Genomic DNA, 10,365 nt, shown 5'->3' on the forward strand with positions numbered 1-10,365 from the left:
CGGTAACACTGGAAAACAAAGTGCTTAGGGCCACGGCCAAGACTCATAAAGAAGCTGTGTTCAAGAATCATCATACTGAACTAGGAGAGTCAATAACACTATTCGAAATCTGAAGTTCTTATAGATGCCAATCATTCTGAACCTCAATGGATAAAGTGAGATGCCAAAACTATTCAAGAGGCAAAAAGCTATAAGTCCCGCTCATATGATTGAAGCTCTATTTCATTGATGGTTTGGAATTTATAGTATATCCTCTTCTTTTTATCCTATTTGATTTTCAGTTGCTTGGGGACAAGCAACAATTTAAGTTTGGTGTTGTGATGAGCGGATAATTTATACGCTTTTTGACATTGTTTTTAGTATGTTTTTAGTAGGATCTAGTTACTTTTAGGGATGTTTTCATAAGTTTTTATGTTAAATTCACATTTCTGGACTTTACTATGAGTTTGTGTGTTTTTCTGTGATTTTAGGTATTTTCTGGCTGAAATTGAGGGACTTGAGCAGAAATCAGATTCAGAGGTTGAAAAAGGACTGCTGATGTTGTTGGATTCTGACCTCCCTGCACTCAAAGTGGATTTTCTGGAGCTGCAGAACTCGAAATGGCGCGCTTCCAATTGCGTTGGAAAGTAGACATCCAGGGCTTTCCAGCAATATATAATAGTTCATACTTTGGCCAAGAATTGATGACATAAACTGGCGTTCAACGCCAGCCTTCTGCCCAAATCTGGCGTCCAGCGCCAGAAAAGGATCCAAAACCAGAGTTGAACGCCCAAACTGGCACAAATACTGGCGTTCAACTCCACAAATGGCCTCTGCACGTGCAACACTTAGGCTCAGCCCAAACACACACCAAGTGGGCCCCGGAAGTGGATTTATACATCAAATACTTACTCATGTAAACCCTAGTAGCTAGTTTATTATAAATAGGACCTCTTACTATTGTATTAGGCATCTTTGGATCTTTGGATTACCTTATGATCCTTTGATCATGTTTTAGGGGGCTGGCCATCTCGGCCATGCCTGGACCTTCACTTATGTATTTTTAACGGTAGAGTTTCTACACTCCATAGATTAAGGTATGGAGCTCTGCTGTTCCTCAAAGATTAATGCAAGTACTACTGTTTTCTATTCAATTCATCTTATTTCGCTTCTAAGATATCCATTCGCACCCAAGAACGTGATGAAGGTGATGATTATGTGTGACGCTCATCACCATCTCCCCTATGAACACGTGCCTGACAAACACTTCCGTTCTACATGAAATAAGCTAGAATGAATATCTCTTAGATCTCTTAACCGGAATCTTCGTGGCGTAAGCTAGAATGATGGCGGCATTCAAGAGAATCCGGAAGGTCTAAACCTTGTCTGTGGTATTCTGAGTAGGATTCAATGATTGAATGACTGTGACGAGCTTCAAACTCGCGAGTGCTGGGCGTTAGTGACAGACGCAAAAGGAGGGTGAATCCTATTCCAGCATGATCGAGAACCGACAGATGAATAGCCGTGCCGTGACAGGGTGCGTGAGCATATTATTCACTGAGAGGAGGGGATGTAGCCACTGACAACGGTGATGCCCTTGCATAAAGCCAGCCATGGAAAGGAGTAAGACTGATTGGATGAAGATAGCAGGAAAGCAGAGGTTCAGAGGAACGAAAAGCATCTCCATTCGCTTATCTGAAATTCCTACCAATGAATTACATAAGTATTTCTATCCCTATTTTATTATATAATATTCGAAAACACCATTATCACTTTATATCTGCCTGACTGAGATTTACAAGGTGACCATAGCTTGCTTCATACCAACAATCTCCGTGGGATTCGACCCTTACTCACGTAAGGTATTACTTGGACGACCCAGTGCACTTGCTGGTTAGTTGTATCGAAGTTGTGACAATTATGAATTAAGATCAGAGCACCAAGCTTTGGAGCCATTATCAGGATTTGTTTGAGCCTGGAGATCACAATTTCGTGCACCAATGGCCCAAAAGAAGAAAAGCGTGGCTCAAAACAAAGAGCAAGAGAGGACAAAAAGCTTGAGCCAAAGTTTACCTCAAACTTTAGCTCAAACTTTTGGAAGAGTTGAAAACACCCTGGATGGAGCAAAAGCTTGCGCCAACGTTTGCCTCAAGCTTTTTGGCAAATGTTGGCGCCACACAACAATACCCTGGAGGAGAAAAGCTTGTGCCAACGTTTGCCTCAAGCTTTTTGGCAAACGTTGGCGCCTCACAGCCTAAAGGGGTATACTTCCAACAAGAATAACTTGAGCTACAGAGCTCCAAATGAGGTGATTCAAAAAGCAATGGAAAGTAGGAATCGAGAGCTTTCCAAGCATATATGGAACTGCATGATGGACAATAAAATTGAGAGAGAAAACTGCCCCACAATGTACATAAACGAACATGGTGGCAACCTGCAGTGAGGCCAACTGACCTCTGCACCTTCGACGGAGTATAACTCGAGCTGTAGAGCTCCAAATGATGCGCTTCCAACGGCATTGGAAAGTAGACATTCAGGGCTTTCCAACAATGTATAATAGTATTGGGTGGACAATGCGTTTGAGCCTCCAAAATCTGGCGTTTTCGATCACGTTTGAGGCAAACTTTACCTCAAACGCTGCACACCAAAGCCAGCGACTCTGCCCTCTTCAAATGATCATAACTTGAGTTGTAGATGTCCAATTGAAGTGATTCCAATTGGGTTAGAAAGCTGACATTCAGAGCTTTCCAACCATATATAATGAAGTGATTTCATTTTCTTTGTAATTTGCTTTTCAATTTCATTTTCATTTGTCATGTTTGTAAAAGCCTATAAAAAGGCATCATTTTCATTTTAGAAGAGGAGCTCCATCAGAGAGCACTAGGGAGCATTAGGATTTGAGAGTTTCCTCTCTTAGTTTTCATTTTTGTTTTGAATCTTGGGTTGAGAATTGAAGAAATTCTGTTTCAATCTCACCCTGAGATCTCTCTGTTTTATTTACTGCACTTTTTGAGAAATCAATATTTGAATTCCTTTCTTCTACTGCTTGATCTTTACTTTTCTTGCAATTGAATTCTGAATTTGGATCAAGGAAGGATTTGAGATCTAGACTTGTTTTCTAGTCTCTTCCAACCCCTGAGATCTTCAACCTCTCATTTAAATTTTGCAATTGAGTTATATTTCTGTTTTGCTTCTTTAAGCAATTTTCCTTCTCTGTTGAGATCTATTGCATTTTACTACTTCCTCGGATTTATTGCTCTGCATATTTCCTTGTTTAATTGTGCATCCCAAATCCTAATTCCTTTTATTCTTCTTGCAATTTAACTTTCCAGTTACTTGATCTACTGCTTTCTTTTAATTTCCAGCACCCACTCCCCTTTACATTTAATGCAATTTTACTTTTCTTGCAATTTAAGATTCTTGCAATTTACATTTCTTGCTCTTTAAGTTACTCGCCAATTTACACTCTGCAACTTTAAATTCATTGTCATTTACTTTCTGTTGGATACAATTTCACCCAATCTCACTTAAATGATAGCTTGACTAAACTAATCACCCACTAAAGTTGCTTGATCCATCAATCCCTGTGGGATCGACCTCACTCCCGTGAGTTTTATTACTTGATGAGACCCGGTGCACTTGCCAGTTAGTTTCGTGTGTTTGGAAAATTCGTTTTCCGCAAAAACACCATCAAGTTTTTGGCGCCGTTGCCGGGGATTGATTTAGATCAACAATGATTAAGTGGGTGAGAAGTCTAGATCAAGCATTTTCTTTATTTTTGTTCTCTGTTCTAAGTTGAAACCAAGGTGTTTGAGTTATTGCCTCACTAAGAAATTCATCTCTGAGATATGAATTTCAATTTTCCTTGGTGTTGTGTTTTACAAAACTCAAATGGAGTTCAACTCATCTTATGATCAAACATGTTTTATGGGATATTACCCACCATCACCAATCTCTAATGGTGGCTGGGAATATCACTAAGAGAATACACATTCTGAGCACTCCAATTCATGGAGATTTGCTTCAGAGACACAAGATGAGCAAGAGAATCATATGGGATACTTCCCACCACCACAAAATGATGCAAGTCATGATTCTAATGGTGGCTGGGAGTATTACCAAGAAACTGCAAATTCTGAGCAGTCAAGTCACATGAGAGATTGTCCAATAGCCAAAGACTCACAACCAAAACAAACTTCCAATAGCCAAAGACTCTCAAAACTTGAGTCCATGCTCAAAAGATTTACGGAGGAGACAAAGAAGTACTGGGAAGAACAAGAAACGTCCCTCAAAAACATGGAAGTGCAGCTAGCTCAGTTGGTGAGTGCAATGAAAAAGGAGGAAAAACAAGAGGAAGATGCTACTGAGTCAAGTGAATTTTTAGTGAAAAAGGAAGAGATGGTGGAAATAGTTGAAAATGAAACTACACTTGAGGTGACAAAAGAACCTGAACACTCACAACCTCCTCAAACCCACCTGGACCAAAAAGTCTCAACAATTGAATCTGAGATTAAAAGATATGAAGAGGAGATGAAGAAATGTTGGGAAGATCAACAAACCTCCTCCATGAAAGAGCTATTAAAACAAATGTTGAGTGTAAAAGAGGAAGTGGAGGAGCAAGAAAGTGAGGAAGTCATTCCAAACTCAAGTGAGGCAGAGAAGTACATGAAGGAGGAGTTCATGGAACCACCAGTTCAAAAGGCTCTGGATGAATACAAAACTCCAATAATCACACAGCAACCAAGACTTGGATTCAAAGAAGTGAAGGCAACTAACAAGAGCACCAATCCTGTCCCTGATCCAGCAAGCAAGATCAATCAAGCCATTTGCAAAAGGAAGCTTGCTGAGGAAAGGCCAAGGCAAGGGACAGTAGCTGAAACTTCTCCTCCTTTGAAGTCATTTCTCTTAACAAATTGGAAGTAGAGGAAGAAAGTAAAGAACAGGTAGACAGTAGGTACATTTTTTTTCTCCTTGCTTTGTTCAAATTCAATAAATTGGCATATGGTTACATTCTAACTTTGGTGTTGCCTTGCAACAAATTGTTTTCAATCTTTTTGGATGATTGCATCAAATCAAAAATGAAAGTGACACACCAAGATTCTAAGTTTGGTGTGCCACCTATTTTTCTATGCAAATCATTCAGCAACACCAATTGTCTGCATAACCATAATGTCTTTGCAGTGTTAATTTTCTTTTGGTTTGATATTTTGTTATTCTGTTTACTTTAGTTAATTCTTTGTTTTTAATGCTTTCATTTTAGTTTACTTATTCACTGTGTTTGTTAATACATTACCGAGAGAGTTTTATTCATGATATATTCTTAGCTTGGTGATTGTACTTAACAAATAACAGTTTCACTTGCTTAGTTTTAATTCAAATAAATGGACATAGGATTGCATTCTAAGATTGGTGTTGCTATGCAACACAAATTGCTTCAAATCTTTACTGGATACTTGCATTGATTCCAAGTGAAAGTGTCACACTAAGTTTGGTGTGCCACTTATCTTTTATGCAATGTATTGTGCTCACCTTCTTAAGTTTGCAATCACAATGTCTCTGTTTCTTGTGCCTTGATTATTATCTTTAATTTTGCTTGCTTAAAACAAATGTGCTACTAATAATTCATTGTATAAGACATTCATGATCCATCTTAGCCCCATAGCCATTGTTCTAATTGTTGCTTGAGGATGAGCAAGCATTCTGAGTTTGGCAAGGGAAAGGGAAGAATGGGAGGAAAATGACAACAATAGAGAAGATGAACTACAAGGTTGTAAAGTTCCTTTTCCTCTCATTTGTTTCAAGCACTATAAACTGCATGATTGTCTTTACCTTCTCTGTATGCATGTGTGTATGAAAAGGCATAGTTTGATTTCTAAATTGCAACATGGTGCTGTGTCATTATGATTACCAACTTGAGTTTTGTGAATTCAAAAGCAATAAAGTATCATGATCATAAACAAACAAGGAATTAAAGAAGAATTTAGCATGTGCATAAAAGTATTGGAAAGCTAGTATGTTTGATTGTTGCCTAATTGCATTGGATTTTATTTAATTGAAGTTTTCATCTAGGACATTTTGTGAAATCTTTTGAAAATCATGAAAACCTTGAAGAGGTAAATACAATTAAAGCAAGAAAAGAAAAAGGGAAAGAATGAGAAAGCTGAAGGCTCTGAGTACCAATGGCAATTTATTTGTTAAGTACTTGTGGTGTTTATGTATCAAGCCAAATGCTTGAAAACAAAACACTTAGAAGTCAAGGCTAGGCTCAAGTGCAAAAGCACTCCCTCAAAGCTCAAGGCTCTGAGCATCAATGATTAGAGAGTCAAGAAAAGAAAAGAAAAATGAGCTTAATGAAGTCCTCTAATCAAATGCTTGTGGTGCTTATGTATCAAGTGGTAATACTTGAAAACAAAGCATTTAGAAGTCGTAGCTTTGTTATCAACTAATGGGGCAAAGCACCCAAAAGGAGAAGCTAATAAGAAAAATCAAAAGCTTGTTTCAAGGAAGAAATATAAGAGAAAGATTTCATAAATTGAGCTAGATAGAAACATCAATCATTTACATCTCTTTTGCGATTGTAGCATGCTTAGAAAACTAGCTTACCATGAAAATTGAGTTGCTACTCTTCTTACCTTGGATTGTCAATCTTTAAATGCATGATTCTTTTCTTGCTTGGGGATAAGCAAGGTCTAAGTTTGGTGTTGTGATGACATGTCACCATGTCATGTTTTTCTATGCTTTTTCATACAAGAAATTTATGATTAGTGCTTAAATATTGCACTCTTTGGGGCTTAAATGGTATATTTCTTTGATCTTTTGATTTGATAAACTTTGTAGGAAATAAGAAGAAAAAGAAGCAAAAAGAGCACAAAATAAGCTAAAAAGAAGAAAAGAGGCACACTTTGAAGTTGGAGCACACTTTGGAGGCTTAGGCCATGCTTCTAAAAGCGTGGCCCATGACCAAATCAAGGAAGAGAAGCGTGGCCCAAAGGAAGAGAAACGTGGCCCAAAGGAAGAAAAGCGTGGCTCAAAATAAAGAGCAAGAGAGGACAAAAAGCTTGAGCCAAAGTTTGCCTCAAACTTTAGTTCAAACTTTTGGAAGAGTTGAAAACACCCTGGATGGAGCAAAAGCTTGCGCCAACATTTGCCTCAAGCTTTTTGGCAAACGTTGGCACCACACAACAATACCCTGGAGGAGAAAAGCTTGTGCCAACGTTTGCCTCAAGCTTTTTGGCAAACGTTGGCGCCTCACAGCCTAAAGGGGTATACTTCCAACAAGAATAACTTGAGCTACAGAGCTCCAAATGAGGTGATTCAAAAAGCAATGGAAAGTAAGAATCGAGAGCTTTCCAAGCATATATGGCACTGTATGGTGGACACTAAAATTGAGGGAGAAAACTGCCCCGCAATGTACATAAACGAACATGATGGCAACCTGCAGTGAGGCCAACTGACCTCTGCACCTTCGACGGAGTATAACTCGAGCTGTAGAGCTCCAAATGATGCGCTTCCAACGGCATTGGAAAGTAGACATTCAGGGCTTTCCAAAAATGTATAATATTATGGGGTGGACAATGCGTTTGAGCCTCCAAAATCTGGCGTTTTCGACCACGTTTGAGGCAAACTTTACCTCAAACGTTGCACACCAAAGCCAGCGACCCTGCCCTCTTCAAATGAGCATAACTTGAGTTATAGATGTCCAATTGAAGTGATTCTAATTGGGTTAGAAAGCTGACATTCAGAGCTTTCCAACCATATATAATAGTCTATAGTTGGCATAAAATTGGCAACGTTGACAAGAGGACAAAATAGCGCCACAAGACATGCAAGGGAGGATCCACGTTTGAGCTAAAGTTTGACCTCAAACTTTAAGCCAAACGTGGATGACAGCAAAAAGAGCAAGCTGCTACAAAAAGCTTGAGTCAAAGTTTGCCTCAAACTTTGACTCAAACTTTTTTTGGTTCATGGTCCGGTTCAAAGCTTAAATATTTCCCAAGGTCAAGAGCAATCAACAGAGGCTATTTTCAACCCAATTCCATCAAGGCCAAAAGCCCAATTGACATCACTCAAAGGCACAAGAAACAATTTGATTAGGAATTTCATTTTCTTTGTAATTTGCTTTTCAATTTCATTTTCATTTGTCATGTTTGTAAAAGCCTATAAAAAGGCATCATTTTCATTTTAGAAGAGGAGCTCCATCAGAGAGCACTAGGGAGCATTAGGATTTGAGAGTTTCCTCTCTTAGTTTTCATTTTTGTTTTGAATCTTGGGTTGAGAATTGAAGAAATTCTGTTTCAATCTCACCCTGAGATCTCTCTGTTTTATTTACTGCACTTTTTGAGAAATCAATATTTGAATTCCTTTCTTCTACTGCTTGATCTTTACTTTTCTTGCAATTGAATTCTGAATTTGGATCAAGGAAGGATTTGAGATCTAGACTTGTTTTCTAGTCTCTTCCAACCCCTGAGATCTTCAACCTCTCATTTAAATTTTGCAATTGAGTTATATTTCTGTTTTGCTTCTTTAAGCAATTTTCCTTCTCTGTTGAGATCTATTGCATTTTACTACTTCCTCGGATTTATTGCTCTGCATATTTCCTTGTTTAATTGTGCATCCCAAATCCTAATTCCTTTTATTCTTCTTGCAATTTAACTTTCCAGTTACTTGATCTATTGCTTTCTTTTAATTTCCAGCACCCACTCCCCTTTACATTTAATGCAATTTTACTTTTCTTGCAATTTAAGATTCTTACAATTTACATTTCTTGCTCTTTAAGTTACTCGCCAATTTACACTCTGCAACTTTAAATTCATTATCATTTACTTTCTGTTGGATACAATTTCACCCAATCTCACTTAAATGATAGCTTGACTAAACTAATCACCCACTAAAGTTGCTTGATCCATCAATCCCTGTGGGATCGACCTCACTCCCGTGAGTTTTATTACTTGATGCGACCCGGTGCACTTGCTGGTTAGTTTCGTGTGTTTGGAAAATTCGTTTTTCGCAAAAACACCATCAGCGATCTTATATGATGAAGACGTAGACATTATAGGGATTTTGCAAGCACAAAATGAAGAAATAGCGGCGAAGCAAAGATTGGCGAAGCAAAAAGAAAAGGCAAGAAGGAGTCGACCAAAGAATAAGAACAAGGTGAGTAAAAATTTGTTTAAATGATTGTGAGCTGTTGGAACATTAGGGGGTTGAGGGGGAACGGAAGATTGAGTATGGTGAAATCCTTGAAGAATAAATATAACTTGAACATGTTAGGACAGATTGAAACAAAAAAGGAAGTACTTACTAAATATGATGTTGCACGGCTTTGGGGAATTAGTACTGCCGGGTGGAAATTGTTGGAGTCTGTAGGGGCGGCTAGGGGGCTGTTATTAATGTGGGATGATGGAGTGTTTAAAGTACATAAAAGTTATAAAGGTGAGCGGTGGCTGTGCGTTGAAAGAGTGTTAACCAGGACCAACTTTCTCTGTGCTTTTTGTTTGGTGTACAGGGCGCATGGGAGGGAGGCGAAGAAGGAGGTGTGGGAAGAACTAAGCTATGTGGCAGGTTTGTGCCAGGTTCCATTCTTCTTTTTAGGGAACTTTAATGAAATCTTGCATGGAGAGGATCAAAAAGGGGGGGGGGCTAGCTTGCCGGCAACAGCGGAAGAGTTTAAGAGTTGGGTGCATGACCAGTTGATGGATTTGCCTCTTACTGATAGAAAGTATACATGGTTTAGGAGACGATCATGTAGTCAGATTGATAGAGTGCTGGTCAATGTTGAATGGACTGAGAGGTTTCCGGATATTCGGCTAAAAGGGGGCCCAAGGGGGTTGTCGGATCACTGCCCGCTGATTTTAAAAGGTACAAGATTAAGAGGGGGCCCAAGACCTTTCAGAAGTCTGGACTCCTGGTTTACACATGAGGGATTTCTGAGAATGGTAAAAAATGAATGGAGAAGCTTGGGAGAGGCCCAGTTCACATGTAAACTGAGGGCTTTAACAGTACCACTGCGGAAATGGCACAAGGATAACTTCAGGGACATGGATAAGAAACTCCAGCAGTTTGAGGAGGAGATCGCCAAGTTGGTTAGTGATGGGATATATGATGGTACAACAGAGGCCAGATGGAAGGCACTCGTGAGATTTTGTAAAAAATGGTATGTGAGGAAGGAACTTCACTGGAAACAGATGTCTCGGTCCAAGCATGCTGCCAACATGGATAAGAATACCAGATACTTCCATAACATTGCCTCAGCCAGAAGACGGAATAACAGGATAGATTCCCTGATGATACATGGAAGACTTGTGCGTAATCAGGTGAGAATAAAAGGTGAAATTAGAAAGTTCTACAAGGACTTATATCGCCAGGAATATGTTCCGAGAATTGGAT

Source organism: Arachis ipaensis, chromosome B3 (genome assembly GCF_059453495.1).
Source record: "Arachis ipaensis isolate K30076 ecotype BB chromosome B3, ASM5945349v1, whole genome shotgun sequence".
NCBI classification, from domain to species: Eukaryota; Viridiplantae; Streptophyta; class Magnoliopsida; order Fabales; family Fabaceae; genus Arachis; species Arachis ipaensis.